The 27,790-nt window shown below is 39.7% G+C and overlaps 69 pseudogenes; all 69 read left to right on the top strand.

Moving 5' to 3' along the window:
• Positions 1–143: 143 nt before the first annotated feature.
• Positions 144–262, top strand: LOC134584246 (5S ribosomal RNA; annotated as a pseudogene).
• A 134-nt stretch (positions 263–396) lies between these two features.
• Positions 397–515, top strand: LOC134584252 (5S ribosomal RNA; annotated as a pseudogene).
• An 882-nt stretch (positions 516–1,397) lies between these two features.
• Positions 1,398–1,516, top strand: LOC134583803 (5S ribosomal RNA; annotated as a pseudogene).
• A 1,145-nt stretch (positions 1,517–2,661) lies between these two features.
• Positions 2,662–2,780, top strand: LOC134583791 (5S ribosomal RNA; annotated as a pseudogene).
• A 134-nt stretch (positions 2,781–2,914) lies between these two features.
• On the top strand, positions 2,915–3,033 carry LOC134584392 (5S ribosomal RNA; annotated as a pseudogene).
• Positions 3,034–3,167: 134 nt separating this feature from the next.
• On the top strand, positions 3,168–3,286 carry LOC134584250 (5S ribosomal RNA; annotated as a pseudogene).
• A 376-nt stretch (positions 3,287–3,662) lies between these two features.
• On the top strand, positions 3,663–3,781 carry LOC134583915 (5S ribosomal RNA; annotated as a pseudogene).
• A 387-nt stretch (positions 3,782–4,168) lies between these two features.
• On the top strand, positions 4,169–4,287 carry LOC134584433 (5S ribosomal RNA; annotated as a pseudogene).
• Positions 4,288–4,926: 639 nt separating this feature from the next.
• Positions 4,927–5,045, top strand: LOC134584233 (5S ribosomal RNA; annotated as a pseudogene).
• A 134-nt stretch (positions 5,046–5,179) lies between these two features.
• On the top strand, positions 5,180–5,298 carry LOC134584249 (5S ribosomal RNA; annotated as a pseudogene).
• A 2,360-nt stretch (positions 5,299–7,658) lies between these two features.
• LOC134583815 (5S ribosomal RNA) lies at positions 7,659–7,777 on the top strand (annotated as a pseudogene).
• Positions 7,778–8,669: 892 nt separating this feature from the next.
• Positions 8,670–8,788, top strand: LOC134583842 (5S ribosomal RNA; annotated as a pseudogene).
• Positions 8,789–8,922: 134 nt separating this feature from the next.
• LOC134583949 (5S ribosomal RNA) lies at positions 8,923–9,041 on the top strand (annotated as a pseudogene).
• A 387-nt stretch (positions 9,042–9,428) lies between these two features.
• LOC134583663 (5S ribosomal RNA) lies at positions 9,429–9,547 on the top strand (annotated as a pseudogene).
• A 638-nt stretch (positions 9,548–10,185) lies between these two features.
• Positions 10,186–10,304, top strand: LOC134583914 (5S ribosomal RNA; annotated as a pseudogene).
• A 134-nt stretch (positions 10,305–10,438) lies between these two features.
• LOC134584156 (5S ribosomal RNA) lies at positions 10,439–10,557 on the top strand (annotated as a pseudogene).
• Positions 10,558–11,186: 629 nt separating this feature from the next.
• Positions 11,187–11,305, top strand: LOC134584248 (5S ribosomal RNA; annotated as a pseudogene).
• An 880-nt stretch (positions 11,306–12,185) lies between these two features.
• LOC134584298 (5S ribosomal RNA) lies at positions 12,186–12,304 on the top strand (annotated as a pseudogene).
• Positions 12,305–13,671: 1,367 nt separating this feature from the next.
• Positions 13,672–13,790, top strand: LOC134584569 (5S ribosomal RNA; annotated as a pseudogene).
• Positions 13,791–13,923: 133 nt separating this feature from the next.
• LOC134583893 (5S ribosomal RNA) lies at positions 13,924–14,042 on the top strand (annotated as a pseudogene).
• A 133-nt stretch (positions 14,043–14,175) lies between these two features.
• Positions 14,176–14,294, top strand: LOC134583820 (5S ribosomal RNA; annotated as a pseudogene).
• Positions 14,295–14,428: 134 nt separating this feature from the next.
• On the top strand, positions 14,429–14,547 carry LOC134583635 (5S ribosomal RNA; annotated as a pseudogene).
• A 386-nt stretch (positions 14,548–14,933) lies between these two features.
• LOC134584460 (5S ribosomal RNA) lies at positions 14,934–15,052 on the top strand (annotated as a pseudogene).
• Positions 15,053–15,186: 134 nt separating this feature from the next.
• LOC134583720 (5S ribosomal RNA) lies at positions 15,187–15,305 on the top strand (annotated as a pseudogene).
• Positions 15,306–15,439: 134 nt separating this feature from the next.
• On the top strand, positions 15,440–15,558 carry LOC134584459 (5S ribosomal RNA; annotated as a pseudogene).
• Positions 15,559–15,692: 134 nt separating this feature from the next.
• Positions 15,693–15,811, top strand: LOC134583839 (5S ribosomal RNA; annotated as a pseudogene).
• A 133-nt stretch (positions 15,812–15,944) lies between these two features.
• Positions 15,945–16,063, top strand: LOC134584039 (5S ribosomal RNA; annotated as a pseudogene).
• Positions 16,064–16,448: 385 nt separating this feature from the next.
• On the top strand, positions 16,449–16,567 carry LOC134583819 (5S ribosomal RNA; annotated as a pseudogene).
• A 134-nt stretch (positions 16,568–16,701) lies between these two features.
• LOC134584458 (5S ribosomal RNA) lies at positions 16,702–16,820 on the top strand (annotated as a pseudogene).
• A 134-nt stretch (positions 16,821–16,954) lies between these two features.
• LOC134583827 (5S ribosomal RNA) lies at positions 16,955–17,073 on the top strand (annotated as a pseudogene).
• Positions 17,074–17,206: 133 nt separating this feature from the next.
• Positions 17,207–17,325, top strand: LOC134584026 (5S ribosomal RNA; annotated as a pseudogene).
• A 385-nt stretch (positions 17,326–17,710) lies between these two features.
• LOC134583818 (5S ribosomal RNA) lies at positions 17,711–17,829 on the top strand (annotated as a pseudogene).
• Positions 17,830–17,962: 133 nt separating this feature from the next.
• On the top strand, positions 17,963–18,081 carry LOC134583892 (5S ribosomal RNA; annotated as a pseudogene).
• Positions 18,082–18,467: 386 nt separating this feature from the next.
• Positions 18,468–18,586, top strand: LOC134584457 (5S ribosomal RNA; annotated as a pseudogene).
• Positions 18,587–18,973: 387 nt separating this feature from the next.
• Positions 18,974–19,092, top strand: LOC134584616 (5S ribosomal RNA; annotated as a pseudogene).
• Positions 19,093–19,226: 134 nt separating this feature from the next.
• Positions 19,227–19,345, top strand: LOC134583738 (5S ribosomal RNA; annotated as a pseudogene).
• Positions 19,346–19,479: 134 nt separating this feature from the next.
• On the top strand, positions 19,480–19,598 carry LOC134583956 (5S ribosomal RNA; annotated as a pseudogene).
• A 134-nt stretch (positions 19,599–19,732) lies between these two features.
• LOC134583620 (5S ribosomal RNA) lies at positions 19,733–19,851 on the top strand (annotated as a pseudogene).
• Positions 19,852–19,985: 134 nt separating this feature from the next.
• LOC134584456 (5S ribosomal RNA) lies at positions 19,986–20,104 on the top strand (annotated as a pseudogene).
• A 134-nt stretch (positions 20,105–20,238) lies between these two features.
• LOC134584384 (5S ribosomal RNA) lies at positions 20,239–20,357 on the top strand (annotated as a pseudogene).
• A 134-nt stretch (positions 20,358–20,491) lies between these two features.
• LOC134583737 (5S ribosomal RNA) lies at positions 20,492–20,610 on the top strand (annotated as a pseudogene).
• A 134-nt stretch (positions 20,611–20,744) lies between these two features.
• Positions 20,745–20,863, top strand: LOC134583955 (5S ribosomal RNA; annotated as a pseudogene).
• Positions 20,864–20,997: 134 nt separating this feature from the next.
• LOC134583618 (5S ribosomal RNA) lies at positions 20,998–21,116 on the top strand (annotated as a pseudogene).
• Positions 21,117–21,250: 134 nt separating this feature from the next.
• Positions 21,251–21,369, top strand: LOC134584455 (5S ribosomal RNA; annotated as a pseudogene).
• Positions 21,370–21,503: 134 nt separating this feature from the next.
• On the top strand, positions 21,504–21,622 carry LOC134584612 (5S ribosomal RNA; annotated as a pseudogene).
• A 134-nt stretch (positions 21,623–21,756) lies between these two features.
• On the top strand, positions 21,757–21,875 carry LOC134583644 (5S ribosomal RNA; annotated as a pseudogene).
• A 134-nt stretch (positions 21,876–22,009) lies between these two features.
• LOC134583696 (5S ribosomal RNA) lies at positions 22,010–22,128 on the top strand (annotated as a pseudogene).
• A 134-nt stretch (positions 22,129–22,262) lies between these two features.
• LOC134583793 (5S ribosomal RNA) lies at positions 22,263–22,381 on the top strand (annotated as a pseudogene).
• A 133-nt stretch (positions 22,382–22,514) lies between these two features.
• LOC134584323 (5S ribosomal RNA) lies at positions 22,515–22,633 on the top strand (annotated as a pseudogene).
• Positions 22,634–22,767: 134 nt separating this feature from the next.
• Positions 22,768–22,886, top strand: LOC134584288 (5S ribosomal RNA; annotated as a pseudogene).
• A 134-nt stretch (positions 22,887–23,020) lies between these two features.
• Positions 23,021–23,139, top strand: LOC134583628 (5S ribosomal RNA; annotated as a pseudogene).
• A 134-nt stretch (positions 23,140–23,273) lies between these two features.
• On the top strand, positions 23,274–23,392 carry LOC134584561 (5S ribosomal RNA; annotated as a pseudogene).
• Positions 23,393–23,526: 134 nt separating this feature from the next.
• Positions 23,527–23,645, top strand: LOC134584453 (5S ribosomal RNA; annotated as a pseudogene).
• A 134-nt stretch (positions 23,646–23,779) lies between these two features.
• LOC134584611 (5S ribosomal RNA) lies at positions 23,780–23,898 on the top strand (annotated as a pseudogene).
• Positions 23,899–24,032: 134 nt separating this feature from the next.
• Positions 24,033–24,151, top strand: LOC134583631 (5S ribosomal RNA; annotated as a pseudogene).
• Positions 24,152–24,285: 134 nt separating this feature from the next.
• Positions 24,286–24,404, top strand: LOC134583695 (5S ribosomal RNA; annotated as a pseudogene).
• A 134-nt stretch (positions 24,405–24,538) lies between these two features.
• LOC134583792 (5S ribosomal RNA) lies at positions 24,539–24,657 on the top strand (annotated as a pseudogene).
• A 134-nt stretch (positions 24,658–24,791) lies between these two features.
• Positions 24,792–24,910, top strand: LOC134583627 (5S ribosomal RNA; annotated as a pseudogene).
• Positions 24,911–25,044: 134 nt separating this feature from the next.
• Positions 25,045–25,163, top strand: LOC134584559 (5S ribosomal RNA; annotated as a pseudogene).
• Positions 25,164–25,297: 134 nt separating this feature from the next.
• LOC134584452 (5S ribosomal RNA) lies at positions 25,298–25,416 on the top strand (annotated as a pseudogene).
• Positions 25,417–25,550: 134 nt separating this feature from the next.
• Positions 25,551–25,669, top strand: LOC134584610 (5S ribosomal RNA; annotated as a pseudogene).
• Positions 25,670–25,803: 134 nt separating this feature from the next.
• LOC134583619 (5S ribosomal RNA) lies at positions 25,804–25,922 on the top strand (annotated as a pseudogene).
• A 134-nt stretch (positions 25,923–26,056) lies between these two features.
• Positions 26,057–26,175, top strand: LOC134583694 (5S ribosomal RNA; annotated as a pseudogene).
• Positions 26,176–26,309: 134 nt separating this feature from the next.
• Positions 26,310–26,428, top strand: LOC134583790 (5S ribosomal RNA; annotated as a pseudogene).
• A 134-nt stretch (positions 26,429–26,562) lies between these two features.
• LOC134584322 (5S ribosomal RNA) lies at positions 26,563–26,681 on the top strand (annotated as a pseudogene).
• Positions 26,682–26,815: 134 nt separating this feature from the next.
• Positions 26,816–26,934, top strand: LOC134584287 (5S ribosomal RNA; annotated as a pseudogene).
• A 134-nt stretch (positions 26,935–27,068) lies between these two features.
• Positions 27,069–27,187, top strand: LOC134583626 (5S ribosomal RNA; annotated as a pseudogene).
• A 134-nt stretch (positions 27,188–27,321) lies between these two features.
• Positions 27,322–27,440, top strand: LOC134583765 (5S ribosomal RNA; annotated as a pseudogene).
• Positions 27,441–27,574: 134 nt separating this feature from the next.
• On the top strand, positions 27,575–27,693 carry LOC134584565 (5S ribosomal RNA; annotated as a pseudogene).
• The last annotated feature ends 97 nt before the right edge of the window (positions 27,694–27,790 follow it).

Genomic DNA, 27,790 nt, shown 5'->3' with positions numbered 1-27,790 from the left:
CCATAAGGTTTTGTTTATTTCTTTTTTGCATTATGATGTCATAATCAGATCACTTTTTTCCCTATCCAGAAGCGTCTTGTCTTTTGTCGCAACCAGTGTTTGATATTCTACCAACATCAGTGAAATTGCATTCAATTAATTTTTCCTATGGCCATACCAGTCTGAAAATGCCTGATCTCGTCAGAACTCAGAAGCCATGCAGACTTGGGCCTGGTTAGTACTTGTATGGGAGACCAACTAGGAACCTCAGGTGCCGTAAGCTTTTGTTTATTTCTTTTTTGCATTATGATGTCATAATCAGATCACTTTTTTCCCTATCCAGAAGCGTCTTGTCTTTTGTCGATATCAGTGTTTGATATTCTACCAACATCAGTGAAATTGCATTCAATTAATTTTTCCTATGGCCATACCAGTCTGAAAATGCCTGATCTCGTCAGAACTCAGAAGCCATGCAGACTCGGGACTGGTTAGTACTTGTATGGGAGACCAACTAGGAACCTCAGGTGCCATAAGCTTTTCTTTATTTCTTTTTGCATTATGATGTCATAATCAGATCACTTTTTTCCCTATCCAGAAGCGTCTTGTCTTTTGTCGCAACCAGTGTTTGATATTCTAGCAACATCAGTGAAATTGCATTCAATTAATTTTGCCTATGGCCATACCAGTCTGAAAATGTCAGATATCAGAAGCCATGCAGACTCGGGACTGGTTAGTACTTGTATGGGAGACCAACTAGGAACCTCAGGTGCCGTAAGCTTTTGTTTATTTCTTTTTTGCATTATGATGTCATAATCAGATCACTTTTTTCCCTATCCAGAAGCGTCTTGTCTTTTGTCGCAACCAGTGTTTGATATTCTACCAACATCAGTGAAATTGCATTCAATTAATTTTGTTTATGGCCATACCAGTCTGAAAATGCCTGATCTCGTCAGATCTCAGAAGCCATCCAGAGTCGGGCCTGGTTTGTACTTGTATGGTAGACCAACTAGGGACCTCAGGTGACATAAGCTTTTGTTTATTTCTTTTTTGCATTATGATGTCATAATCAGATCACTTTTTTCCCTATCCAGAAGCGTCTTTTCGTTTGTCGCAACCAGTGTTTGATATTCTACCAACATCAGTGAAATTGCATTCAATTAATTTTGTCTGTGGCCATACCAGTCTGAAAATGCCTGATCTCGTCAGCTCTCAGAAGCCATCCAAACTCGGGCCTAGTTAGGACTTGTATGGGAGAACAACTAGGAACCTCAGGTGTCATAAGCTTTTCTTTATTTCTTTTTTGCATTATGATGTCATAATCAGATCACTTTTTTCCCTATCCACAAGCGTCTTGTCTTTTGTCGCAACCAGTGTTTGATATTCTACCAACATCAGTGAAATTGCATTCAATTAATTTTGCTTATGGCCATACCAGTCTGAAAATGCCTGATCTCGTCAGATCTCAGAAGCCATCCAGACTGGGGACTGGTTAGTACTTGTATGGGAGACCAACTGGGAACCTCAGGTGCCATAAGCTTTTCTTTATTTCTTTTTTGCATTATGATGTCATAATCAGATCCCTTTTTTCCCTATCCAGAAGCGTCTTGTCTTTTGTCGCAACCAGTGTTTGATATTCTACCAACATCAGTGAAATTGCATTCAATTAATTTTGCCTATGGCTATACCAGTCTAAAAATGCCTGGTTTCGTCAGATCTCAGAAGACATCCAGACGCGGGACTGGTTAGTACTTGTATGGGAGACCAACTAGGAACCTCAGGTGCCATAAGCTTTTGTTTATTTCTTTTTTGCATTATGATGTCATAATCAGATCACTTTTTTCCCTATCCAGAAGCGTCTTGTCTTTTGTCGCAACCAGTGTTTGATATTCTACCAACATCAGTGAAATTGCATTCACTTAATTTTGCCTATGGCCATACCAGTCTGAAAATGCCTGATCTCGTCAGATTTCAGAAGCCATCCAGACTCGGGACTGGTTAGTTCTTGAATGGGAGACCAACTAGGAACTTCAGATGCAATACTCTTTTGTTTATTTCTTTTTTGCATTATGATGTCATAATCAGATCACTTTTTTCCCTATCCAGAAGCGTCTTGTCTTTTGTCGATATCAGTGTTTGATATTCTACCAACATCAGTGAAATTGCATTCAATTAATTTTGTCTATGGCCATACCGGTCTGAAAATGCCTGATCGCGTCAGATCTCAGAAGCCATCCAGAGTCGTGCCTGGTTAGTACTTGTATGGTAGACCAACTAGGAACCTCAGGTGCAATACGCATTTGTTTATTTCTTTTTTGCATTATGATGTCATAATCAGATCACTTTTTCCCTATCCAGAAGCGTCTTGTCTTTTGTCGCAACCAGTGTTTGATATTCTACCAACATCAGTGAAATTGCATTCAATTAATTTTGCCTATGTCCATACCAGTCTGAAAATGCCTGATCTCGTCAGATCTCAGAAGCCGTCCAGACTCGGGACTGGTTAGTACTTGTATGGGAGACCAACTATGAACCTCAGGTGCCATAAGGTTTTGTTTATTTCTTTTTTGCATTATGTTGTCATAATCAGATCACTTTTTTCCCTATCCAGAAGCGTCTTGTCTTTTGTCGCAACCAGTGTTTGATATTCTACCAACATCAGTGAAATTGCATTCAATTAATTTTGCTTATGGCCATACCAGTCTGAAAATGCCTGATCTCGTCAGATCTCAGAAGCCATCCAGACTGGGGACTGGTTAGTACTTGTATGGGAGACCAACTGGGAACCTCAGGTGCCATAAGCTTTTCTTTATTTCTTTTTTGCATTATGATGTCATAATCAGATCCCTTTTTTCCCTATCCAGAAGCGTCTTGTCTTTTGTCGCAACCAGTGTTTGATATTCTACCAACATCAGTGAAATTGCATTCAATTAATTTTTCCTATGGCCATACCAGTCTGAAAATGCCTGATCTCGTCAGAACTCAGAAGCCATGCAGACTTGGGCCTGGTTAGTACTTGTATGGGAGACCAACTAGGAGCCTCAGGTGCCGTAAGCTTTTGTTTATTTCTTTTTTGCATTATGATGTCATAATCAGATCACTTTTTTCCCTATCCAGAAGCGTCTTGTCTTTTGTCGATATCAGTGTTTGATATTCTACCAACATCAGTGAAATTGCATTCAATTAATTTTTCCTATGGCCATACCAGTCTGAAAATGCCTGATCTCGTCAGAACTCAGAAGCCATGCAGACTCGGGACTGGTTAGTACTTGTATGGGAGACCAACTAGGAACCTCAGGTGCCATAAGCTTTTCTTTATTTCTTTTTGCATTATGATGTCATAATCAGATCACTTTTTTCCCTATCCAGAAGCGTCTTGTCTTTTGTCGCAACCAGTGTTTGATATTCTACCAACATCAGTGAAATTGCATTCAATTAATTTTGCCTATGGCCATACCAGTCTGAAAATGTCAGATCTCAGAAGCCATGCAGACTTGGGCCTGGTTAGTACTTGTATGGGAGACCAACTAGGAACCTCAGGTGCCGTAAGCTTTTGTTTATTTCTTTTTTGCATTATGATGTCATAATCAGATCACTTTTTTCCCTATCCAGAAGCGTCTTGTCGTTTGTCGCAACCAGTGTTTGATATTCTACCAACATCAGTGAAATTGCATTCAATTAATTTTGTCTATGGCCATACCAGTCTGAAAATGCCTGATCTCGTCAGAACTCAGAAGCCATGCAGACTTGGGCCTGGTTAGTACTTGTATGGGAGACCAACTAGGAACCTCAGGTGCCGTAAGCTTTTGTTTATTTCTTTTTTGCATTATGATGTCATAATCAGATCACTTTTTTCCCTATCCAGAAGCGTCTTGTCTTTTGTCGCAACCAGTGTTTGATATTCTACCAACATCAGTGAAATTGCATTCAACTAATTTTGCCTATGGCCATACCAGTCTGAAAATGCCTGATCTCGTCAGATCTCAGAAGCCATCCAGACTCGGGACTGGTTAGAACTTGTATGGGAGACCAACTAGGAACCTCAGATGCAATACTTTTTTGTTTATTTCTTTTTTGCATTATGATGTCATAATCAGATCACTTTTTTCCCTATCCAGAAGCGTCTTGTCTTTTGTCGATATCAGTGTTTGATATTCTACCAACATCAGTGAAATTGCATTCAATTAATTTTGCCTATGGCCATACCAGTCTGAAAATGCTTAATCTCGTCAGATCTCAGAAGCCATTCAGACTCGGGCCTGTTTAGTACTTGTATGGGAGACCAACTAGGAACCTCAGGTGCCATAAGCTTTTGTTTATTTCTTTTTTGCATTATGATGTCATAATCAGATCACTTTTTTCCCTATCCAGAAGTGTCTTGTCGTTTGTCGCAACCAGTGTTTGATATTCTACCAACATCAGTGAAATTGCATTCAATTAATTTTGTCTATGGCCATACCAGTCTGAAAATGCCTGATCTCATCAGATCTCAGAAGCCATCCAGAGTTGTGCCTGGTTAGTACTTGTATGGTAGACCAACTAGGAACCTCAGGTGCAATACGCATTTGTTTATTTCTTTTTTGCATTATGATGTCATAATCAGATCACTTTTTCCCTATCCAGAAGCGTCTTGTCTTTTGTCGCAACCAGTGTTTGATATTCTACCAACATCAGTGAAATTGCATTCAATTAATTTTGCCTATGTCTATACCAGTCTGAAAATGCCTGATCTCGTCAGATCTCAGAAGCCGTCCAGACTTGGGACTGGTTAGTACTTGTATGGGAGACCAACTATGAACCTCAGGTGCCATAAGGTTTTGTTTATTTCTTTTTTGCATTATGATGTCATAATCAGATCACTTTTTTCCCTATCCAGAAGCGTCTTGTCTTTTGTCGCAACCAGTGTTTGATATTCTACCAACATCAGTTAAATTGCATTCAATTAATTTTTCCTATGGCCATACCAGTCTGAAAATGCCTGATCTCGTCAGAACTCAGAAGCCATGCAGACTTGGGCCTGGTTAGTACTTGTATGGGAGACCAACTAGGAACCTCAGGTGCCGTAAGCTTTTGTTTATTTCTTTTTTGCATTATGATGTCATAATCAGATCACTTTTTTCCCTATCCAGAAGCGTCTTGTCTTTTGTCGATATCAGTGTTTGATATTCTACCAACATCAGTGAAATTGCATTCAATTAATTTTTCCTATGGCCATACCAGTCTGAAAATGCCTGATCTCGTCAGAACTCAGAAGCCATGCAGACTCGGGACTGGTTAGTACTTGTATGGGAGACCAACTAGGAACCTCAGGTGCCATAAGCTTTTCTTTATTTCTTTTTGCATTATGATGTCATAATCAGATCACTTTTTTCCCTATCCAGAAGCGTCTTGTCTTTTGTTGCAACCAGTGTTTGATATTCTACCAACATCAGTGAAATTGCATTCAATTAATTTTGCCTATGGCCATACCAGTCTGAAAATGTCAGATCTCAGAAGCCATGCAGACTCGGGACTGGTTAGTACTTGTATGGGAGACCAACTAGGAACCTCAGGTGCCGTAAGCTTTTGTTTATTTCTTTTTTGCATTATGATGTCATAACCAGATCACTTTTTTCCCTATCCAGAAGCGTCTTGTCTTTTGTCGCAACCAGTGTTTGATATTCTACCAACATCAGTGAAATTGCATTCAATTAATTTTGTTTATGGCCATACCAGTCTGAAAATGCCTGATCTCGTCAGATCTCAGAAGCCATCCAGAGTCGGGCCTGGTTTGTACTTGTATGGTAGACCAACTAGGGACCTCAGGTGACATAAGCTTTTGTTTATTTCTTTTTTGCATTATGATGTCATAATCAGATTACTTTTTTCCCTATCCAGAAGCGTCTTGTCGTTTGTCGCAACCAGTGTTTGATATTCTACCAACATCAGTGAAATTGCATTCAATTAATTTTGTTTATGGCCATACCAGTCTGAAAATGCCTGATCTCGTCAGATCTCAGAAGCCATCCAGAGTCAGGCCTGGTTTGTACTTGTATGGGAGAACAACTAGGAACCTCAGGTGCCATAAGCTTTTCTTTATTTCTTTTTTGCATTATGATGTCATAATCAGATCGCTTCTTTCCCTATCCAGAAGCTTCTTGTCTTTTGTCGCAACCAGTGTTTGATATTCTACCAACATCAGTGAATTTGCATTCAATTAATTTTGCGTATGGCCTTACCAGTCTGAAAATGTCAGATCTCAGTAACCATCCAGACTCGGGCCTGGTTAGTACTTGTATGGGAGACCAACTAGGAACCTCAGGTGCCATAAGCTTTTGTTTATTTCTTTTTTGCATTATGATGTCATAATCAGATCACTTTTTTCCCTATCCAGAAGCGTCTTGTCTTTTGTCGCAACCAGTGTTTGATATTCTACCAACATCAGTGAATTTGCATTCAATTAATTTTGTGTATGGCCTTACCAGTCTGAAAATGTCAGATCTCAGTAGCCATCCAGACTCGGGCCTGGTTAGTACTTGTATGGGAGACCAACTAGGAACCTCAGGTGCCATAAGCTTTTGTTTATTTCTTTTTTGCATTATGATGTCATAATCAGATCACTTTTTTCCCTATCCAGAAGCGTCTTGTCTTTTGTCGCAACCAGTGTTTGATATTCTACCAACATCAGTGAAATTGCATTCAATTAATTTTGCCTATGGCCATACCAGTCTGAAAATGTCAGATCTCAGAAGCCATGCAGACTCGGGACTGGTTAGTACTTGTATGGGAGACCAACTAGGAACCTCAGGTGCCGTAAGCTTTTGTTTATTTCTTTTTTGCATTATGATGTCATAATCAGATCACTTTTTTCCCTATCCAGAAGCGTCTTGTCTTTTGTCGCAACCAGTGTTTGATATTCTACCAACATCAGTGAAATTGCATTCAATTAATTTTGTTTATGGCCATACCAGTCTGAAAATGCCTGATCTCGTCAGATCTCAGAAGCCATCCAGAGTCGGGCCTGGTTTGTACTTGTATGGTAGACCAACTAGGGACCTCAGGTGACATAAGCTTTTGTTTATTTCTTTTTTGCATTATGATGTCATAATCAGATCACTTTTTTCCCTATCCAGAAGCGTCTTGTCGTTTGTCGCAACCAGTGTTTGATATTCTACCAACATCAGTGAAATTGCATTCAATTAATTTTGTCTGTGGCCATACCAGTCTGAAAATGCCTGATCTCGTCAGCTCTCAGAAGCCTTCCAAACTCGGGCCTGGTTAGGACTTGTATGGGAGAACAACTAGGAACCTCAGGTGCCATAAGCTTTTCTTTATTTCTTTTTTCCATTATGATGTCATAATCAGATCGCTTCTTTCCCTATCCAGAAGCTTCTTGTCTTTTGTCGCAACCAGTGTTTGATATTCTACCAACATCAGTGAATTTGCATTCAATTAATTTTGCGTATGGCCTTACCAGTCTGAAAATGTCAGATCTCAGTAGCCATCCAGACTCGGGCCTGGTTAGTACTTGTATGGGAGACCAACTAGGAACCTCAGGTGCCATAAGCTTTTGTTTATTTCTTTTTTGCATTATGATGTCATAATCAGATCACTTTTTTCCCTATCCAGAAGCGTCTTGTCTTTTGTCGCAACCAGTGTTTGATATTCTACCAACATCAGTGAAATTGCATTCAATTAATTTTGCCTATGGCCATACCAGTCTGAAAATGCCTGATCTCGTCAGATCTCAGAAGCCATGCAGACTTGGGCCTTGTTAGTACTTGTATGGGAGACCAACTAGGAACCTCAGGTGCCGTAAGCTTTTGTTTATTTCTTTTTTGCATTATGATGTCATAATCAGATCACTTTTTTCCCTATCCAGAAGCGTCTTGTCGATTGTCGCAACCAGTGTTTGATATTCTACCAACATCAGTGAAATTGCATTCAATTAATTTTGTCTATGGCCATACCAGTCTGAAAATGCCTGATCTCATCAGATCTCAGAAGCCATCCAGAGTCGTGCCTGGTTAGTACTTGTATGGTAGACCAACTAGGAACCTCAGGTGCAATACGCATTTGTTTATTTCTTTTTTGCATTATGATGTCATAATCAGATCACTTTTTCCCTATCCAGAAGCGTCTTGTCTTTTGTTGCAACCAGTGTTTGATATTCTACCAACATCAGTGAAATTGCATTCAATTAATTTTGTCTGTGGCCATACCAGTCTGAAAATGCCTGATCTCGTCAGCTCTCAGAAGCCATCCAAACTCGGGCCTGGTTAGAACTTGTATGGGAGACCAACTAGGAACCTCAGGTGCCATAAGCTTTTGTTTATTTCTTTTTTGCATTATGATGTCATAATCAGATCGCTTCTTTCCCTATCCAGAAGCTTCTTGTCTTTTGTCGCAACCAGTGTTTGATATTCTACAAACATCAGTGAAATTGCATTCAATTAATTTTGTCTATGGCCATACCAGTCTGAAAATGCCTGATCTCGTCAGATCTCAGAAGCCATCCAGAGTCGTGCCTGGTTAGTACTTGTATGGGAGACCAACTAGGAACCTCAGGTGCAATACGCTTTTGTTTATATCTTTTTTGCATTATGATGTCATAATCAGATCACTTTTTTCCCTATCCAGAAGCTTCTTGTCTTTTGTCGCAACCAGTGTTTGATATTCTACCAACATCAGTGAAATTGCATTCAAATAATTTTGCCTATGGCCATACCAGTCTAAAAATGCCTGATCTCGTCAGATCACAGAAGCCATCCAGACTCGGGACTGGTTAGTACTTGTATGGGAGACCAACTAGGAACCTCAGGTGCCATAAGCTTTTGTTTATTTCTTTTTTGCATTATGATGTCATAATCAGATCACTTTTTTCCCTATCCAGAAGCGTCTTGTCTTTTGTCGATATCAGTGTTTGATATTCTACCAACATCAGTGAAATTGCATTCAATTAATTTTTCCTATGGCCATACCAGTCTGAAAATGCCTGATCTCGTTAGAACTCAGAAGCCATGCAGACTTGGGCCTGGTTAGTACTTGTATGGGAGACCAACTAGGAACCTCAGGTGCTGCAAGCTTTTGTTTATTTCTTTTTTGCATTATGATGTCATAATCAGATCACTTTTTTCCCTATCCAGAAGCGTCTTGTCTTTTGTCGCAACCAGTGTTTGATATTCTACCAACATCAGTGAAATTGCATTTAATTAATTTTGCCTATGGCCATACCAGTCTGAAAATGCCTGATCTCGTCAGATCTCAGAAGCCATCCAGACTCGGGACTGGTTAGAACTTGTATGGGAGACCAACTAGGAACTTCAGATGCAATACTCTTTTGTTTATTTCTTTTTTGCATTATGATGTCATAATCAGATCACTTTTTTCCCTATCCAGAAGCGTCTTGTCTTTTGTCGATATCAGTGTTTGATATTCTACCAACATCAGTGAAATTGCATTCAATTAATTTTGCCTATGGCCATACCAGTCTGAAAATGCTTGATCTCGTCAGATCTCAGAAGCCATTCAGACTCGGCACTGGTTAGTACTTGTATGGGAGACCAACTAGGAACCTCAGGTGCCATAAGCTTTTGTTTATTTCTTTTTTGCATTATGATGTCATAATCAGATCACTTTTTTCCCTATCCAGAAGTGTCTTGTCGTTTGTCGCAACCAGTGTTTGATATTCTACCAACATCAGTGAATTGCATTCAATTAATTTTGTCTATGGCCATACCAGTCTGAAAATGCCTGATCTCGTCAGATCTCAGAAGCCATCCAGAGTCGTGCCTGGTTAGTACTTGTATGGTAGACCAACTAGGAACCTCAGGTGCAATACGCATTTGTTTATTTCTTTTTTGCATTATGATGTCATAATCAGATCACTTTTTCCCTATCCAGAAGCGTCTTGTCTTTTGTCGCAACCAGTGTTTGATATTCTACCAACATCAGTGAAATTGCATTCGATTAATTTTGCCTATGTACATACCAGTCTGAAAATGCCTGGTCTCGTCAGATCTCAGAAGCCGTCCAGACTCGGGACTGGTTAGTACTTGTATGGGAGACCAACTATGAACCTCAGGTGCCATAAGGTTTTGTTTATTTCTTTTTTGCATTATGATGTCATAATCAGATCACTTTTTTCCCTATCCAGAAGCGTCTTGTCTTTTGTCGCAACCAGTGTTTGATATTCTACCAACATCAGTGAAATTGCATTCAATTAATTTTGCTTATGGCCATACCAGTCTGAAAATGCCTGATCTCGTCAGATCTCAGAAGCCATCCAGACTTGGGACTGGTTAGTACTTGTATGGGAGACCAACTAGGAACCTCAGGTGCCATAAGCTTTTCTTTATTTCTTTTTTGCATTATGATGTCATAATCAGATCACTTTTTTCCCTATCCAGAAGCGTCTTGTCTTTTGACTCAACCAGTGTTTGATATTCTACCAACATCAGTGAAATTGCATTCAATTAATTTTTCATATGGCCATACCAGTCTGAAAATGCCTGATCTCGTCAGAACTCAGAAGCCATGCAGACTTGGGCCTGGTTAGTACTTGTATGGGAGACCAACTAGGAACCTCAGGTGCCATAAGCTTTTGTTTATTTCTTTTTTGCATTATGATGTCATAATCAGATCACTTTTTTCCCTATCCAGAAGCGTCTTGTCTTTTGTCGATATCAGTGTTTGATATTCTACCAACATCAGTGAAATTGCATTCAATTAATTTTGTCTATGGCCATACCAGTCTGAAAATGCCAAATCTCAGAAGCCATCCAGAGTCGTGCCTGGTTAGTACTTGTATGGTAGACCAACTAGGAACCTCAGGTGCAATACGCATTTGTTTATTTCTTTTTTGCATTATGATGTCATAATCAGATCACTTTTTCCCTATCCAGAAGCGTCTTGTCTTTTGTTGCAACCAGTGTTTGATATTCTACCAACATCAGTGAAATTGCATTCAATTAATTTTGCCTATGTCCATACCAGTCTGAAAATGCCTGATCTCGTCAGATCTCAGAAGCCGTCCAGACTCGGGACTGGTTGGTACTTGTATGGGAGACCAACTATGAACCTCAGGTGCCATAAGGTTTTGTTTATTTATTTTTTGCATTATGATGTCATAATCAGATCACTTTTTTCCCTATCCAGAAGCGTCTTGTCTTTTGTCGCAACCAGTGTTTGATATTCTACCAACATCAGTGAAATTGCATTCAATTAATTTTTCCTATGGCCATACCAGTCTGAAAATGCCTGATCTCGTCAGAACTCAGAAGCCATGCAGACTCGGGACTGGTTAGTACTTGTATGGGAGACCAACTAGGAACCTCAGGTGCCATAAGCTTTTCTTTATTTCTTTTTGCATTATGATGTCATAATCAAATCACTTTTTTCCCTATCCAGAAGCGTCTTGTCTTTTGTCGCAACCAGTGTTTGATATTCTACCAACATCAGTGAAATTGCATTCAATTAATTTTGTCTATGGCCATACCAGTCTGAAAATGCCTGATCTCGTCAGATCTCAGAAGCCATCCAAAGTCGTGCCTGGTTAGTACTTGTATGGTAGACCAACTAGGAACCTCAGGTGCCATAAGCTTTTGTTTATTTCTTTTTTGCATTATGATGTCATAATCAGATCGCTTCTTTCCCTATCCAGAAGCTTCTTGTCTTTTGTCGCAAACAGTGTTTGATATTCTACCAACATCAGTGAATTTGCATTCAATTAATTTTGCGTATGGCCTTACCAGTCTGAAAATGTCAGATCTCAGTAGCCATCCAGACTCGGGCCTGGTTAATACTAGTATGGGAGACCAACTGGGAACCTCAGGTGCCATAAGCTTTTGTTTATTTCTTTTTTGCATTATGATGTCATAATCAGATCATTTTTTCCCTATCCAGAAGTGTCTTGTCTGTTGCGCAACCAGTGTTTGATATTCTACCAACATCAGTGAAATTGCATTCAATTAATTTTGCCTATGGCCATACCAGTCTGAAAATGCCTGATCTCGTCAAATCTCAGAAGCCATCCAGACTCGGGCATGGTTAGTACTTGTATGGGAGACCAACTAGGAACCTCAGGTGCAATACTCTTTTGTTTATTTCTTTTTTGCATTATGATGTCATAATCAGATCACTTTTTTCCCTATCCAGAAGCGTCTTGTCTTTTGTCGATATCAGTGTTTGATATTCTACCAACATCAGTGAAATTGCATTCAATTAATTTTGCCTATGGCCATACCAGTCTGAAAATGCCTGATCTCGTCAGATCTCAGAAGCCATCCAGACTCAGGCCTGGTTAGTACTTGTATGGGAGACCAACTAAGAACCTCAGGTGCCATAAGCTTTTCTTTATTTCTTTTTGGAATTATGATGTCATTATGAGATCACTTTTTTCCCTATCCAGAAGCGTCTTGTCGTTTGTCGCAACCAGTGTTTGATATTCTACCACCATCAGTGAAATTGCATTCAATTAATTTTGTCTGTGGCCATACCTGTCTGAAAATGCCTGATCTCGTCAGCTCTCAGAAGCCATCAAAACTCGGGCCTGGTTAGGACTTGTATGGGAGACCAACTAGGAACCTCAGGTGCCATAAGCTTTTGTTTATTTCTTTTTTGCATTATGATGTCATAATCAGATCGCTTCTTTCCCTATCCAGAAGCTTCTTGTCTTTTGTCGCAACCAGTGTTTGATATTCTACCAACATCAGTGAATTTGCATTCAATTAATTTTGCCTATGGCCATACCAGTCTGAAAATGTCAGATCTCAGTAGCCATCCAGACTCGGGCCTGGTTAGTACTTGTATGGGAGACCAACTAGGAACCTCAGGTGCCATAAGCTTTTGTTTATTTCTTTTTTGTATTATGATGTCATAATCAGATCATGTTTTCCCTATCCAGAAGTGTCTTGTCTTTTGTCGCAACCAGTGTTTGATATTCTACCAACATCAGTGAAATTGCATTCAATTAATTTTGCCTATGGCCATACCAGTCGGAAAATGCCTGATCTCGTCAGATCTCAAAAGCCATCCAGACTCGGGCTTGGTTAGTACTTGTATGGGAGACCAACTAGGAACCTCAGGGTCCATAAGCTTTATTTTATTTCTTTTTTGCATTATGATGTCATAATCAGATCACTTTTTTCCCTATCCAGAAGTGTCTTGTCTGTTGTCGCAACCAGTGTTTGATATTTTACCAACATCAGTGAAATTGCATTCTATTAATTTTGCCTATGGCCATACCAGTCTGAAAATGCCAGATCTCAGAAGCCATCCAGACTCGGGCCTGGTTAGTACTTGTATGGGAGACCAACTAGGTACCTCAGGTGCCAAAAGCTTTTGTTTATTTCATTTTTGCATTATGATGTCATAATCAGATCACTTTTTCCCTATCCAGAACCGTCTTGTCTTTTATCGCAACCAGTGTTTGATATTCTACCAACATCAGTGAAACTGCATTCAATTAATTTTGTCTATGGCCATACCAGTCTGAAAATGCCAGATCTCAGAAGCCATCCAGACTCGGGCCTGGTTAGTACTTGTATGGGAGACCAACTAGGAACCTCAGGTGCCATAAGCTTTTGTTTATTTATTTTTTGCATTATGATGTCATAATCAGATCACTTTTTTCCATATCCAGAACCGTCTTGTCTTTTATCGCAACCAGTGTTTGATATTCTACCAACATCAGTGAAATTGCATTCAAGTAATTTTGGCTATGGCCATACCAGTCTGAAAATGCCTGATCTCGTCAGATCTCAGAAGCCATCCAGACTCGGGACTGGTTAGTACTTGTATGGGAGACCAACTAGGAACCTCAGGTGCCATAAGCTTTTCTTTATTTCTTTTTTGCATTATGATGTCATAATCAGATCACTTTTTCCCTATCCAGAAGCTTCTTGTCTTTTGTCGCAACCAGTGTTTGATATTCTACCAACATCAGTGAATTTGCATTCAATTAATTTTGCCTATGGCCATACCAGTCTGAAAATGCCTGATCTCGTCAGATCTCAGAAGCTATTCAGACTCGGGCCTGGTTAGGACTTGTATGGGAGACCAACTAGGAAACTCACCTGCCATAAGCTTTTGTTTATTTCTTTTTTGCATTATGATGTCATAATCAGATCATTTTTTCCCTATCCAGAAGTGTCTTGTCTTTTGTCGCAACCAGTGTTTGATATTCTACCAACATCAGTGAAATTGCATTCAATTAATTTTGCCTATGGCCATACCAGTCGGAAAATGCCTGATCTCGTCAGATCTCAGAAGCCATCCAGACTCGGGTCTGGTTAGTACTTGTATGGGAGACCAACTAGGAACCTCAGGGTCCATAAGCTTTTGTTTATTTCTTTTTTGCATTATGATGTCATAATCAGATCACTTTTTTCCATATCCAGAACCGTCTTGTCTTTTATCGCAACCAGTGTTTAATATTCTACCAACATCAGTGAAATTGCATTCAAGTAATTTTGCCTATGGCTATACCAGTCTGAAAATGCCTGATCTCGTCAGATCTCAGAAGCCATCCAGACTCAGGACTGGTTAGTACTTGTATGGGAGACCAACTAGGAACCTCAGGTGCCATAAGCTTTTGTTTATTTCTTTTTTGCATTATGATGTCATAACCACATCACTTTTTTCCCTATCCAGAAGTGTCTTGTCTGTTGCGCAACCAGTGTTTGATATTCTACCAACATCAGTGAAATTGCATTCAATTAATTTTGCCTATGGCCATACCAGTCTGAAAATGCCTGATCTCGTCAAATCTCAGAAGCCATCCAGACTCGGGCATGGTTAGTACTTGTATGGGAGACCAACTAGGAACCTCAGGTGCAATACTCTTTTGTTTATTTCTTTTTTGCATTATGATGTCATAATCAGATTACTTTTTTCCCTATCCAGAAGTGTCTTGTCTTTTGTCGATATCAGTGTTTGATATTCTACCAACATCAGTGAAATTGCATTCAATTAATTTTGCCTATGGCCATACCAGTCTGAAAATGCCTGATCTCGTCAGATTTCAGAAGCCATCCAGACTCGGGCCTGGTTAGTACTTGTATGGGAGACCAACTAAAAACCTCAGGTGCCATAAGCTTTTCTTTATTTCTTTTTTGCATTATGATGTCATTATCAGATCACTTTTTTCCGTATCCAGAAGCGTCTTTTCGTTTGTCGCAACCAGTGTTTTATATTCTTCCAACATCAGTGAAATTGCATTCAATTAATTTTGTCTGTGGCCATACCAGTCTGAAAATGCCTGATCTCGTCAAATCTCAGAAGCCATCCAGACTCGGGCATGGTTAGTACTTGTATGGGAGACCAACTAGGAACCTCAGGTGCCATAAGCTTTTCTTTATTTCTTTTTTGCATTATGATGTTATAATAAGATCTCTTTTTTCCCTATCCAGAAGTGTCTTGTCTTTTGTCGATATCAGTGTTTGATATTCTACCAACATCAGTGAAATTGTATTCAATTAATTTTGCCTATGGCCATACCAGTCTGAAAATGCCTGATCTCGTCAGATTTCAGAAGCCATCCAGACTCGGGCCTGGTTAGTACTTGTATGGGAGACCAACTAAAAACCTCAGGTGCCATAAGCTTTTCTTTATTTCTTTTTTGCATTATGATGTCATAATCAGATCACTTTTTTCCCTATCCAGAAGCGTCTTGTCTTTTGTCGCAACCAGTGTTTGATATTCTACCAACATCAGTGAAATTGCATTCAATTAATTTTTCCTATGGCCATACCAGTCTGAAAATGCCTGATCTCGTCAGGTCTCAGAAGCCATGCAGACTTGGGCCTGGTTAGTACTTGTATGGGAGACCAACTAGGAACCTCAGGTGCCATAAGCTTTTCTTTATTTCTTTTTTGCATTATGATGTCATAATCAGATCACTTTTTCCCTATCCAGAAGCTTCTGGTCTTTTGTCGCAACCAGTGTTTGATATTCTACCAACATCAGTGAATTTGCATTCAATTAATTTTGTCTATGGCCATACCAGTCTGAAAATGCCTGATCTCGTCAGATCTCAGTAACCATCCAGACTCGGGCCTGGTTAGTACTTGTATGGGAGACCAACTAGGAACCTCAGGTGCCGTAAGCTTTTCTTTATTTCTTTTTTGCATTATGATGTCATAATCAGATAACTTTTTCCCTATCCAGAAGCGTCTTGTCTTTTGTCGCAACCAGTGTTTGATATTTTACCAACATCAGTGAAATTGCATTCGATTAATTTTGCCTATGGATATACCAGTCTGAAAATGCCTGATCTCGTCAGATCTCAGAAGCCATTCAGACTCGGGCATGGTTAGGACTTGTATGGGAGACCAACTAGGAACCTCACCTGCCATAAGCTTTTGTTTATTTCTTTTTTGCATTATGATGTCATAATCAGATCATTTTTTCCCTATCCAGAAGTGTCTTGTCTTTTGTCGCAACCAGTGTTTGATATTCTACCAACATCAGTGAAATTGCATTCAATTAGTTTTGCCTATGGCCATACCAGTCGGAAAATGCCTGATCTCGTCAGATCTCAGAAGCCATCCAGACTCGGGTCTGGTTAGTACTTGTATGGGAGACCAACTAGGAACCTCAGGGTCCATAAGCTTTTTTTTATTTCTTTTTTGCATTATGATGTCATAATCAGATCACTTTTTTCCCTATCCAGAAGTGTCTTGTCTTTTGTCGATATCAGTGTTTGATATTCTACCAACATCAGTGAAATTGCATTCAATTAATTTTGCCTATGGCCATACCAGTCTGAAAATGCCTGATCTCGTCAGATTTCAGAAGCCATCCAGACTCGGGCCTGGTTAGTACTTGTATGGGAGACCAACTAAAAACCTCAGGTGCCATAAGCTTTTCTTTATTTCTTTTTTGCATTATGATGTCATAATCAGATCACTTTTTTCCCTATCCAGAAGCGTCTTGTCTTTTGTCGCAACCAGTGTTTGATATTCTACCAACATCAGTGAAATTGCATTCAATAAATTTTTCCTATGGCCATACCAGTCTGAAAATGCCTGATCTCGTCAGGTCTCAGAAGCCATGCAGACTTGGGCCTGGTTAGTACTTGTATGGGAGACCAACTAGGAACCTCAGGTGCCATAAGCTTTTCTTTATTTCTTTTTTGCATTATGATGTCATAATCAGATCACTTTTTCCCTATCCAGAAGCTTCTTGTCTTTTGTCGCAACCAGTGTTTGATATTCTACCAACATCAGTGAATTTGCATTCAATTAATTTTGTCTATGGCCATACCAGTCTGAAAATGCCTGATCTCGTCAGATCTCAGTAACCATCCAGACTCGGGCCTGGTTAGTACTTGTATGGGAGACCAACTAGGAACCTCAGGTGCCGTAAGCTTTTCTTTATTTCTTTTTTGCATTATGATGTCATAATCAGATCACTTTTTCCCTATCCAGAAGCGTCTTGTCTTTTGTCGCAACCAGTGTTTGATATTTTACCAACATCAGTGAAATTGCATTCGATTAATTTTGCCTATGGATATACCAGTCTGAAAATGCCTGATCTCGTCAGATCTCAGAAGCCATTCAGACTCGGGCCTGGTTAGGACTTGTATGGGAGACCAACTAGGAACCTCACCTGCCATAAGCTTTTGTTTATTTCTTTTTTGCATTATGATGTCATAATCAGATCATTTTTTCCCTATCCAGAAGTGTCTTGTCTTTTGTCGCAACCAGTGTTTGATATTCTACCAACATCAGTGAAATTGCATTCAATTAGTTTTGCCTATGGCCATACCAGTCGGAAAATGCCTGATCTCGTCAGATCTCAGAAGCCATCCAGACTCGGGTCTGGTTAGTACTTGTATGGGAGACCAACTAGGAACCTCAGGGTCCATAAGCTTTTTTTTATTTCTTTTTTGCATTATGATGTCATAATCAGATCACTTTTTCCCTATCCAGAAGTGTCTTGTCTGTTGTCGCAACCAGTGTTTGATATTCTACCAACATCAGTGAATTTGCATTCAATTAATGTTGCCTATGGCCATACCAGTCTGAAAATGCCTGATCTCGTCAGATCTCAGAAGCTATTCAGACTCGGGCCTGGTTAGGACTTGTATGGGAGACCAACTAGGAAACTCACCTGCCATAAGCTTTTGTTTATTTCTTTTTTGCATTATGATGTCATAATCAGATCATTTTTTCCCTATCCAGAAGTGTCTTGTCTTTTGTCGCAACCAGTGTTTGATATTCTACCAACATCAGTGAAATTGCATTCAATTAATTTTGCCTATGGCCATACCAGTCTGAAAATGCCTGATCTCGTCAAATCTCAGAAGCCATCCAGACTCGGGCATGGTTAGTACTTGTATGGGAGACCAACTAGGAACCTCAGGTGCAATACTCTTTTGTTTATTTCTTTTTTGCATTATGATGTCATAATCAGATTACTTTTTTCCCTATCCAGAAGTGTCTTGTCTTTTGTCGATATCAGTGTTTGATATTCTACCAACATCAGTGAAATTGCATTCAATTAATTTTGCCTATGGCCATACCAGTCTGAAAATGCCTGATCTCGTCAGATTTCAGAAGCCATCCAGACTCGGGCCTGGTTAGTACTTGTATGGGAGACCAACTAAAAACCTCAGGTGCCATAAGCTTTTCTTTATTTCTTTTTTGCATTATGATGTCATTATCAGATCACTTTTTTCCGTATCCAGAAGCGTCTTGTCGTTTGTCGCAACCAGTGTTTTATATTCTTCCAACATCAGTGAAATTGCATTCAATTAATTTTGTCTGTGGCCATACCAGTCTGAAAATGCCTGATTTCGTCAAATCTCAGAAGCCATCCAGACTCGGGCATGGTTAGGACTTGTATGGGAGACCTACTAGGAACCTCAGGTGCCATAAGCTTTTCTTTATTTCTTTTTTGCATTATGATGTCATAATAAGATCGCTTTTTTCCCTATCCAGAAGTGTCTTGTCTTTTGTCGCAACCAGTGTTTGTTATTCTACCAACATCAGTGAAATTGCATTCTATTAATTTTGCCTATGGCCATACCAGTCTGAAAATGCCTGATCTCGTCAGATCTCAGAAGCCATCCAGACTCAGGACTGGTTAGTACTTGTATGGGAGACCAACTAGGAACCTCAGGTGCCATAAGCTTTTATTTATTTCTTTTTTGCATTATGATGTCATAATCAGATCACTTTTTTCCCTATCCAGAAGCGTCTTGTCTTTTGTCGCAACCAGTGTTTGATATTCTACCAACATCAGTGAAATTGCATTCATTTAATTTTGGCTATGGCCATACCAGTCTGAAAATGCCTGATCTCGTCAGATCTCAGAAGCCATCCAGACTCGGGACTGGTTAGTACTTGTATGGGAGACCAACTAGGAACCTCAGGTGCCATAAGGTTTTGTTTATTTCTTTTTTGCATTATGATGTCATAATCAGATCACTTTTTTCCCTATCCAGAAGCGTCTTGTCTTTTGTCACAACCAGTGTTTGATATTCTACCAACATCATCTAAATTGCATTCATTTAATTTTGCTTATGGCCATACCAGTCTGAAAATGCCTGAACTCGTCCGATCTCAGAAGCTATCCAGACTCGGGACTGGTTAGTACTTGTATGGGAGACCAACTAGGAACCTCAGGTGCCATAAGCTTTTCTTTATTTCTTTTTTGCATTATGATGTCATAATCAGATCACTTTTTTCCCTATCCAGAAGCGTCTTGTCTTTTGTCGCAACCAGTGTTTGATATTCTACCAACATCAGTGAAATTGCATTCAATTAGTTATGACTATGGCCATTCCAGTCTGAAAATGCCTGATCTCGTTAGATTTCAGAAGCCATCAAGACTCGGGCCTGGTTAGTACTTGTATGGGAGACCAACTGGGAACCTCAGGTGCCATAAGCTTTTGTTTATTTTTTTTTTGCATTATGATGTCATAATCAGATCACTTTTTTCCCTATCCAGAAGCGTCTTGTCTTTTGTCGATATCAGTGTTTGATATTCTACCAACATCAGTGAAATTGCATTCAATTAAGTTTGCCTACGGCCATACCAGTCTGAAAATGCCTGATCTCGTCAGATCTCAGAAGCCATCCAGACTCGGGACTGGTTAGTACTTGTATGGGAGACCAACTAGGAACCTCAGGTGCCATAAGCTTTTGTTTATTTCTTTTTTGCATTATGATGTCATAATCAGATCACTTTTTTCCCTATCCAGAACCGTCTTGTCTTTTGTCGCAACCAGTGTTTGATATTCTACCAACATCAGTGAAATTGCATTCAATTAATTTTGTTTATGGCCATACCAGTCTGAAAATGCCTGATCTCGTCAGATCTCAGAAGCCTTCCAGACTCGGGCCTGGTTAGTACATGTATGGGAGACCAACTAGGAACCTCAGGTGCCATAAGCTTTTCTTTATTTCTTTTTTGCATTATGATGTCATAATCAGATCGCTTTTTTCCCTATCCAGAAGTGTCTTGTCTTTTGTCGCAACCAGTGTTTGATATTCTACCAACATCAGTGAAATTGCATTCATTTAATTTTGGCTATGGCCATACCAGTCTGAAAATGCCTGATCTCGTCAGATCTCAGAAGCCATCCAGACTCGGGACTGGTTAGTACTTGTATGGGAGACCAACTAGGAACCTCAGGTGCCATAAGGTTTTGTTTATTTCTTTTTTGCATTATGATGTCATAATCAGATCACTTTTTTCCCTATCCAGAAGCGTCTTGTCTTTTGTCACAACCAGTGTTTGATATTCTACCAACATCATCTAAATTGCATTCAAGCAATTTTGCTTATGGCCATACCAGTCTGAAAATGCCTGAACTCGTCCGATCTCAGAAGCTATCCAGACTCGGGACTGGTTAGTACTTGTATGGGAGACCAACTAGGAACCTCAGGTGCCATAAGCTTTTCTTTATTTCTTTTTTGCATTATGATGTCATAATCAGATCACTTTTTTCCCTATCCAGAAGCGTCTTGTCTTTTGTCGCAACCAGTGTTTGATATTCTACCAACATCAGTGAAATTGCATTCAATTAGTTATGACTATGGCCATTCCAGTCTGAAAATGCCTGATCTCGTTAGATTTCAGAAGCCATCAAGACTCGGGCCTGGTTAGTACTTGTATGGGAGACCAACTGGGAACCTCAGGTGCCATAAGCTTTTGTTTATTTTTTTTTTGCATTATGATGTCATAATCAGATCACTTTTTTCCCTATCCAGAAGCGTCTTGTCTTTTGTCGATATCAGTGTTTGATATTCTACCAACATCAGTGAAATTGCATTCAATTAAGTTTGCCTACGGCCATACCAGTCTGAAAATGCCTGATCTCGTCAGATCTCAGAAGCCATCCAGACTCGGGACTGGTTAGTACTTGTATGGGAGACCAACTAGGAACCTCAGGTGCCATAAGCTTTTGTTTATTTCTTTTTTGCATTATGATGTCATAATCAGATCACTTTTTTCCCTATCCAGAACCGTCTTGTCTTTTGTCGCAACCAGTGTTTGATATTCTACCAACATCAGTGAAATTGCATTCAATTAATTTTGTCTATGGCCATACCAGTCTGAAAATGCCTGATCTCGTCAGATCTCAGAAGCCTTCCAGACTCGGGCCTGGTTAGTACATGTATGGGAGACCAACTAGGAACCTCAGGTGCCATAAGCTTTTCTTTATTTCTTTTTTGCATTATGATGTCATAATCAGATCGCTTTTTTCCCTATCCAGAAGTGTCTTGTCTTTTGTCGCAACCAGTGTTTGATATTCTACCAACATCAGTGAAATTGCATTCAAATAATTTTGTCTATGGCCATACCAGTCTGAAAATGCCTGATCTCGTCAGATCTCAGAAGCCATCCAGACTCGGGCCTGGTTAGTACTTGAATGGGAGACCAACTAGGAACCTCAGGTGCCATAAGCTTTTGTATATTTCTTTTTTGCATTATGATGTCATAATAAGATCACTTTTTTCCCTATCCAGAAGTGTCTTGTCGTTTGTTGCAACCAGTGTTTGATATTCTACCAACATCAGTGAAATTGCATTCAATTAATTTTGTCTATGGCCATACCAGTCTGAAAATGCCTGATCTCGTCAGATCTCAGAAGCTATCCAGAGTCGGGCCTGGTTAGTACTTGTATGGTAGACCAACTAGGGACCTCAGGTGCCATAAGCTTTTGTTTATTTCTTTTTTGCATTATGATGTCATAACCAGATCGCTTTTTTCCCTATCCAGAAGTGTCTTGTCTTTTGTCGCAACCAGTGTTTGATATTCTACCAACATCAGTGAAATTGCATTTGAATAATTTTGCCTATGGCCATACCAGTATGAAAATGCCTGATCTTGTCAAATCTCAGAAGCCATCCAGACTCGGGCCTGGTTAGTACTTGTATGGGAGACCAACTAGGAACCGCAGGTGCCGTAAGCTTTTGTTTATTTCTTTTTTTCATTATGATGTCATAACCACATCACTTTTTTCCCTATCCAGAAGTGTCTTGTCTGTTGCGCAACCAGTGTTTGATATTCTACCAACATCAGTGAAATTGAATTCAATTAATTTTGCCTATGGCCATACCAGTCTGAAAATGCCTGATCTCGTCAAATCTCAGAAGCCATCCAGACTCGGGCCTGGATAGTACTTGTATGGGAGACCAACTAGGAACCTCAGGTGCCATAAGCTTTTCTTTATTTCTTTTTTGCATTATGATGTCATAATCAGATCACTTTTTTCCCTATCCAGAAGTGTCTTGTCTTTTGTCGCAACCAGTGTTTGATATTCTACAAACATCAGTGAAATTGCATTCTATTAATTTTGCCTATGGCCATACCAGTCTGAAAATGCCTGATCTCGTCAGATCTCAGAAGCCATGCAGACTCGGGACTGGTTAGTACTTGTATGGGAGACCAACTAGGAACCTCAGGTGTCATAAGCTTTTCTTTATTTCTTTTTTGCATTATGATGTCATAATCAGATCACTTTTTTCCCTATCCAGAAGCGTCTTGTCTTTTGTCGCAACCAGTGTTTGATATTCTACCAACATCAGTGAAATTGCATTCATTTAATTTTGCCTATGGCCATACCAGTCTGAAAATGCCTGATCTCGTCAGATCTCAGAAGCCATCCAGACTCGGGACTGGTTAGTACTTGTATGGGAGACCAACTAGGAACCTCAGGTGTCATAAGGTTTTGTTTATTTCTTTTTTGCATTATGATGTCATAATCAGATCACTTTTTTCCCTATCCAGAAGCGTCTTGTCTTTTGTCGCAACCAGTGTTTGATATTCTACCAACATCAGTGAAATTGCATTCAATTAGTTATGACTATGGCCATACCAGTCTGAAAATGCCTGATCTCGTTAGATTTCAGAAGCCATCAAGACTCGGGCCTGGTTAGTACTTGTATGGGAGACCAACTGGGAACCTCAGGTGCCATAAGCTTTTGTTTATTTTTTTTTTGCATTATGATGTCATAATCAGATCACTTTTTTCCCTATCCAGAAGCGTCTTGTCTTTTGTCGATATCAGTGTTTGATATTCTACCAACATCAGTGAAATTGCATTCAATTAAGTTTGCCTACGGCCATACCAGTCTGAAAATGCCTGATCTCGTCAGATCTCAGAAGCCATCCAGACTCGGGACTGGTTAGTACTTGTATGGGAGACCAACTAGGAACCTCAGGTGCCATAAGCTTTTGTTTATTTCTTTTTTGCATTATGATGTCATAATCAGATCACTTTTTTCCCTATCCAGAACCGTCTTGTCTTTTGTCGCAACCAGTGTTTGATATTCTACCAACATCAGTGAAATTGCATTCAATTAATTTTGTCTATGGCCATACCAGTCTGAAAATGCCTGATCTCGTCAGATCTCAGAAGCCTTCCAGACTCGGGCCTGGTTAGTACATGTATGGGAGACCAACTAGGAACCTCAGGTGCCATAAGCTTTTCTTTATTTCTTTTTTGCATTATGATGTCATAATCAGATCGCTTTTTTCCCTATCCAGAAGTGTCTTGTCTTTTGTCGCAACCAGTGTTTGATATTCTACCAACATCAGTGAAATTGCATTCAAATAATTTTGTCTATGGCCATACCAGTCTGAAAATGCCTGATCTCGTCAGATCTCAGAAGCCATCCAGACTCGGGCCTGGTTAGTACTTGAATGGGAGACCAACTAGGAACCTCAGGTGCCATAAGCTTTTGTATATTTCTTTTTTGCATTATGATGTCATAATAAGATCACTTTTTTCCCTATCCAGAAGTGTCTTGTCGTTTGTTGCAACCAGTGTTTGATATTCTACCAACATCAGTGAAATTGCATTCAATTAATTTTGTCTATGGCCATACCAGTCTGAAAATGCCTGATCTCGTCAGATCTCAGAAGCTATCCAGAGTCGGGCCTGGTTAGTACTTGTATGGTAGACCAACTAGGGACCTCAGGTGCCATAAGCTTTTGTTTATTTCTTTTTTGCATTATGATGTCATAATCAGATCGCTTTTTTCCCTATCCAGAAGTGTCTTGTCTTTTGTCGCAACCAGTGTTTGATATTCTACCAACATCAGTGAAATTGCATTTGAGTAATTTTGCCTATGGCCATACCAGTATGAAAATGCCTGATCTTGTCAAATCTCAGAAGCCATCCAGACTCGGGCCTGGTTAGTACTTGTATGGGAGACCAACTAGGAACCGCAGGTGCCGTAAGCTTTTGTTTATTTCTTTTTTTCATTATGATGTCATAACCACATCACTTTTTTCCCTATCCAGAAGCGTCTTGTCTTTTGTCGCAACCAGTGTTTGATATTCTACCAACATCAGTGAAATTGCATTCATTTAATTTTGCCTATGGCCATACCAGTCTGAAAATGCCTGATCTCGTCAGATCTCAGAAGCCATCCAGACTCGGGACTGGTTAGTACTTGTATGGGAGACCAACTAGGAACCTCAGGTGTCATAAGGTTTTGTTTATTTCTTTTTTGCATTATGATGTCATAATCAGATCACTTTTTTCCCTATCCAGAAGCGTCTTGTCTTTTGTCGCAACCAGTGTTTGATATTCTACCAACATCAGTGAAATTGCATTCAATTAGTTATGACTATGGCCATACCAGTCTGAAAATGCCTGATCTCGTTAGATTTCAGAAGCCATCAAGACTCGGGCCTGGTTAGTACTTGTATGGGAGACCAACTGGGAACCTCAGGTGCCATAAGCTTTTGTTTATTTTTTTTTTGCATTATGATGTCATAATCAGATCACTTTTTTCCCTATCCAGAAGCGTCTTGTCTTTTGTCGATATCAGTGTTTGATATTCTACCAACATCAGTGAAATTGCATTCAATTAAGTTTGCCTACGGCCATACCAGTCTGAAAATGCCTGATCTCGTCAGATCTCAGAAGCCATCCAGACTCGGGACTGGTTAGTACTTGTATGGGAGACCAACTAGGAACCTCAGGTGCCATAAGCTTTTGTTTATTTCTTTTTTGCATTATGATGTCATAATCAGATCACTTTTTTCCCTATCCAGAACCGTCTTGTCTTTTGTCGCAACCAGTGTTTGATATTCTACCAACATCAGTGAAATTGCATTCAATTAATTTTGTCTATGGCCATACCAGTCTGAAAATGCCTGATCTCGTCAGATCTCAGAAGCCTTCCAGACTCGGGCCTGGTTAGTACATGTATGGGAGACCAACTAGGAACCTCAGGTGCCATAAGCTTTTCTTTATTTCTTTTTTGCATTATGATGTCATAATCAGATCGCTTTTTTCCCTATCCAGAAGTGTCTTGTCTTTTGTCGCAACCAGTGTTTGATATTCTACCAACATCAGTGAAATTGCATTCAAATAATTTTGTCTATGGCCATACCAGTCTGAAAATGCCTGATCTCGTCAGATCTCAGAAGCCATCCAGACTCGGGCCTGGTTAGTACTTGAATGGGAGACCAACTAGGAACCTCAGGTGCCATAAGCTTTTGTATATTTCTTTTTTGCATTATGATGTCATAATAAGATCACTTTTTTCCCTATCCAGAAGTGTCTTGTCGTTTGTTGCAACCAGTGTTTGATATTCTACCAACATCAGTGAAATTGCATTCAATTAATTTTGTCTATGGCCATACCAGTCTGAAAATGCCTGATCTCGTCAGATCTCAGAAGCTATCCAGAGTCGGGCCTGGTTAGTACTTGTATGGTAGACCAACTAGGGACCTCAGGTGCCATAAGCTTTTGTTTATTTCTTTTTTGCATTATGATGTCATAATCAGATCGCTTTTTTCCCTATCCAGAAGTGTCTTGTCTTTTGTCGCAACCAGTGTTTGATATTCTACCAACATCAGTGAAATTGCATTTGAATAATTTTGCCTATGGCCATACCAGTATGAAAATGCCTGATCTTGTCAAATCTCAGAAGCCATCCAGACTCGGGCCTGGTTAGTACTTGTATGGGAGACCAACTAGGAACCGCAGGTGCCGTAAGCTTTTGTTTATTTCTTTTTTTCATTATGATGTCATAACCACATCACTTTTTTTCCCTATCCAGAAGTGTCTTGTCTGTTGCGCAACCAGTGTTTGATATTCTACCAACATCAGTGAAATTGCATTCAATTAGTTTTGCCTATGGCCATACCAGTCTGAAAATGCCTGATCTCGTCAAATCTCAGAAGCCATCCAGACTCGGGCCTGGATAGTACTTGTATGGGAGACCAACTAGGAACCTCAGGTGCCATAAGCTTTTCTTTATTTCTTTTTTGCATTATGATGTCATAATCAGATTGCTTTTTTCCCTATCCAGAAGTGTCTTGTCTTTTGTCGCAACCAGTGTTTGATATTCTACCAACATCAGTGAAATTGCATTCTATTAATTTTGCCTATGGCCATACCAGTCTGAAAATGCCTGATCTCGTCAGATCTCAGAAGCCATGCAGACTCGGGACTGGTTAGTACTTGTATGGGAGACCAACTAGGAACCTCAGGTGTCATAAGCTTTTCTTTATTTCTTTTTTGCATTATGATGTCATAATCAGATCACTTTTTTCCCTATCCAGAAGCGTCTTGTCTTTTGTCGCAACCAGTGTTTGATATTCTACCAACATCAGTGAAATTGCATTCATTTAATTTTGCCTATGGCCATACCAGTCTGAAAATGCCTGATCTCGTCAGATCTCAGAAGCCATCCAGACTCGGGACTGGTTAGTACTTGTATGGGAGACCAACTAGGAACCTCAGGTGTCATAAGGTTTTGTTTATTTCTTTTTTGCATTATGATGTCATAATCAGATCACTTTTTTCCCTATCCAGAAGCGTCTTGTCTTTTGTCACAACCAGTGTTTGATATTCTACCAACATCAGTGAAATTGCATTCTATTAATTTTGGCTATGGCCATACCAGTCTGAAAATGCCTGATCTCGTCAGATCTCAGAAGCCATCCAGACTCAGGACTGGTTAGTACTTGTATGGGAGACCAACTAGGAACCTCAGGTGCCATAAGCTTTTCTTTATTTCTTTTTTGCATTATGATGTCATAATCAGATCACTTTTTTCCCTATCCAGAAGCGTCTTGTCTTTTGTCGCAACCAGTGTTTGATATTCTACCAACATCAGTGAAATTGCATTCAATTAGTTATGACTATGGCCATACCAGTCTGAAAATGCCTGATCTCGTTAGATTTCAGAAGCCATCCAGACTCAGGCCTGGTTAGTACTTGTATGGGAGACCAACTGGGAACCTCAGGTGCCATAAGCTTTTGTTTATTTTTTTTTTGCATTATGATGTCATAATCAGATCACTTTTTTCCCTATCCAGAAGCGTCTTGCCTTTTGTCGCAACCAGTGTTTGATAT

Source organism: Pelobates fuscus, chromosome 13 (assembly GCF_036172605.1).
Source record: "Pelobates fuscus isolate aPelFus1 chromosome 13, aPelFus1.pri, whole genome shotgun sequence".
Classification (NCBI taxonomy): Eukaryota; Metazoa; Chordata; class Amphibia; order Anura; family Pelobatidae; genus Pelobates; species Pelobates fuscus.
This window is presented reverse-complemented; position numbering and strand designations above follow the sequence as displayed.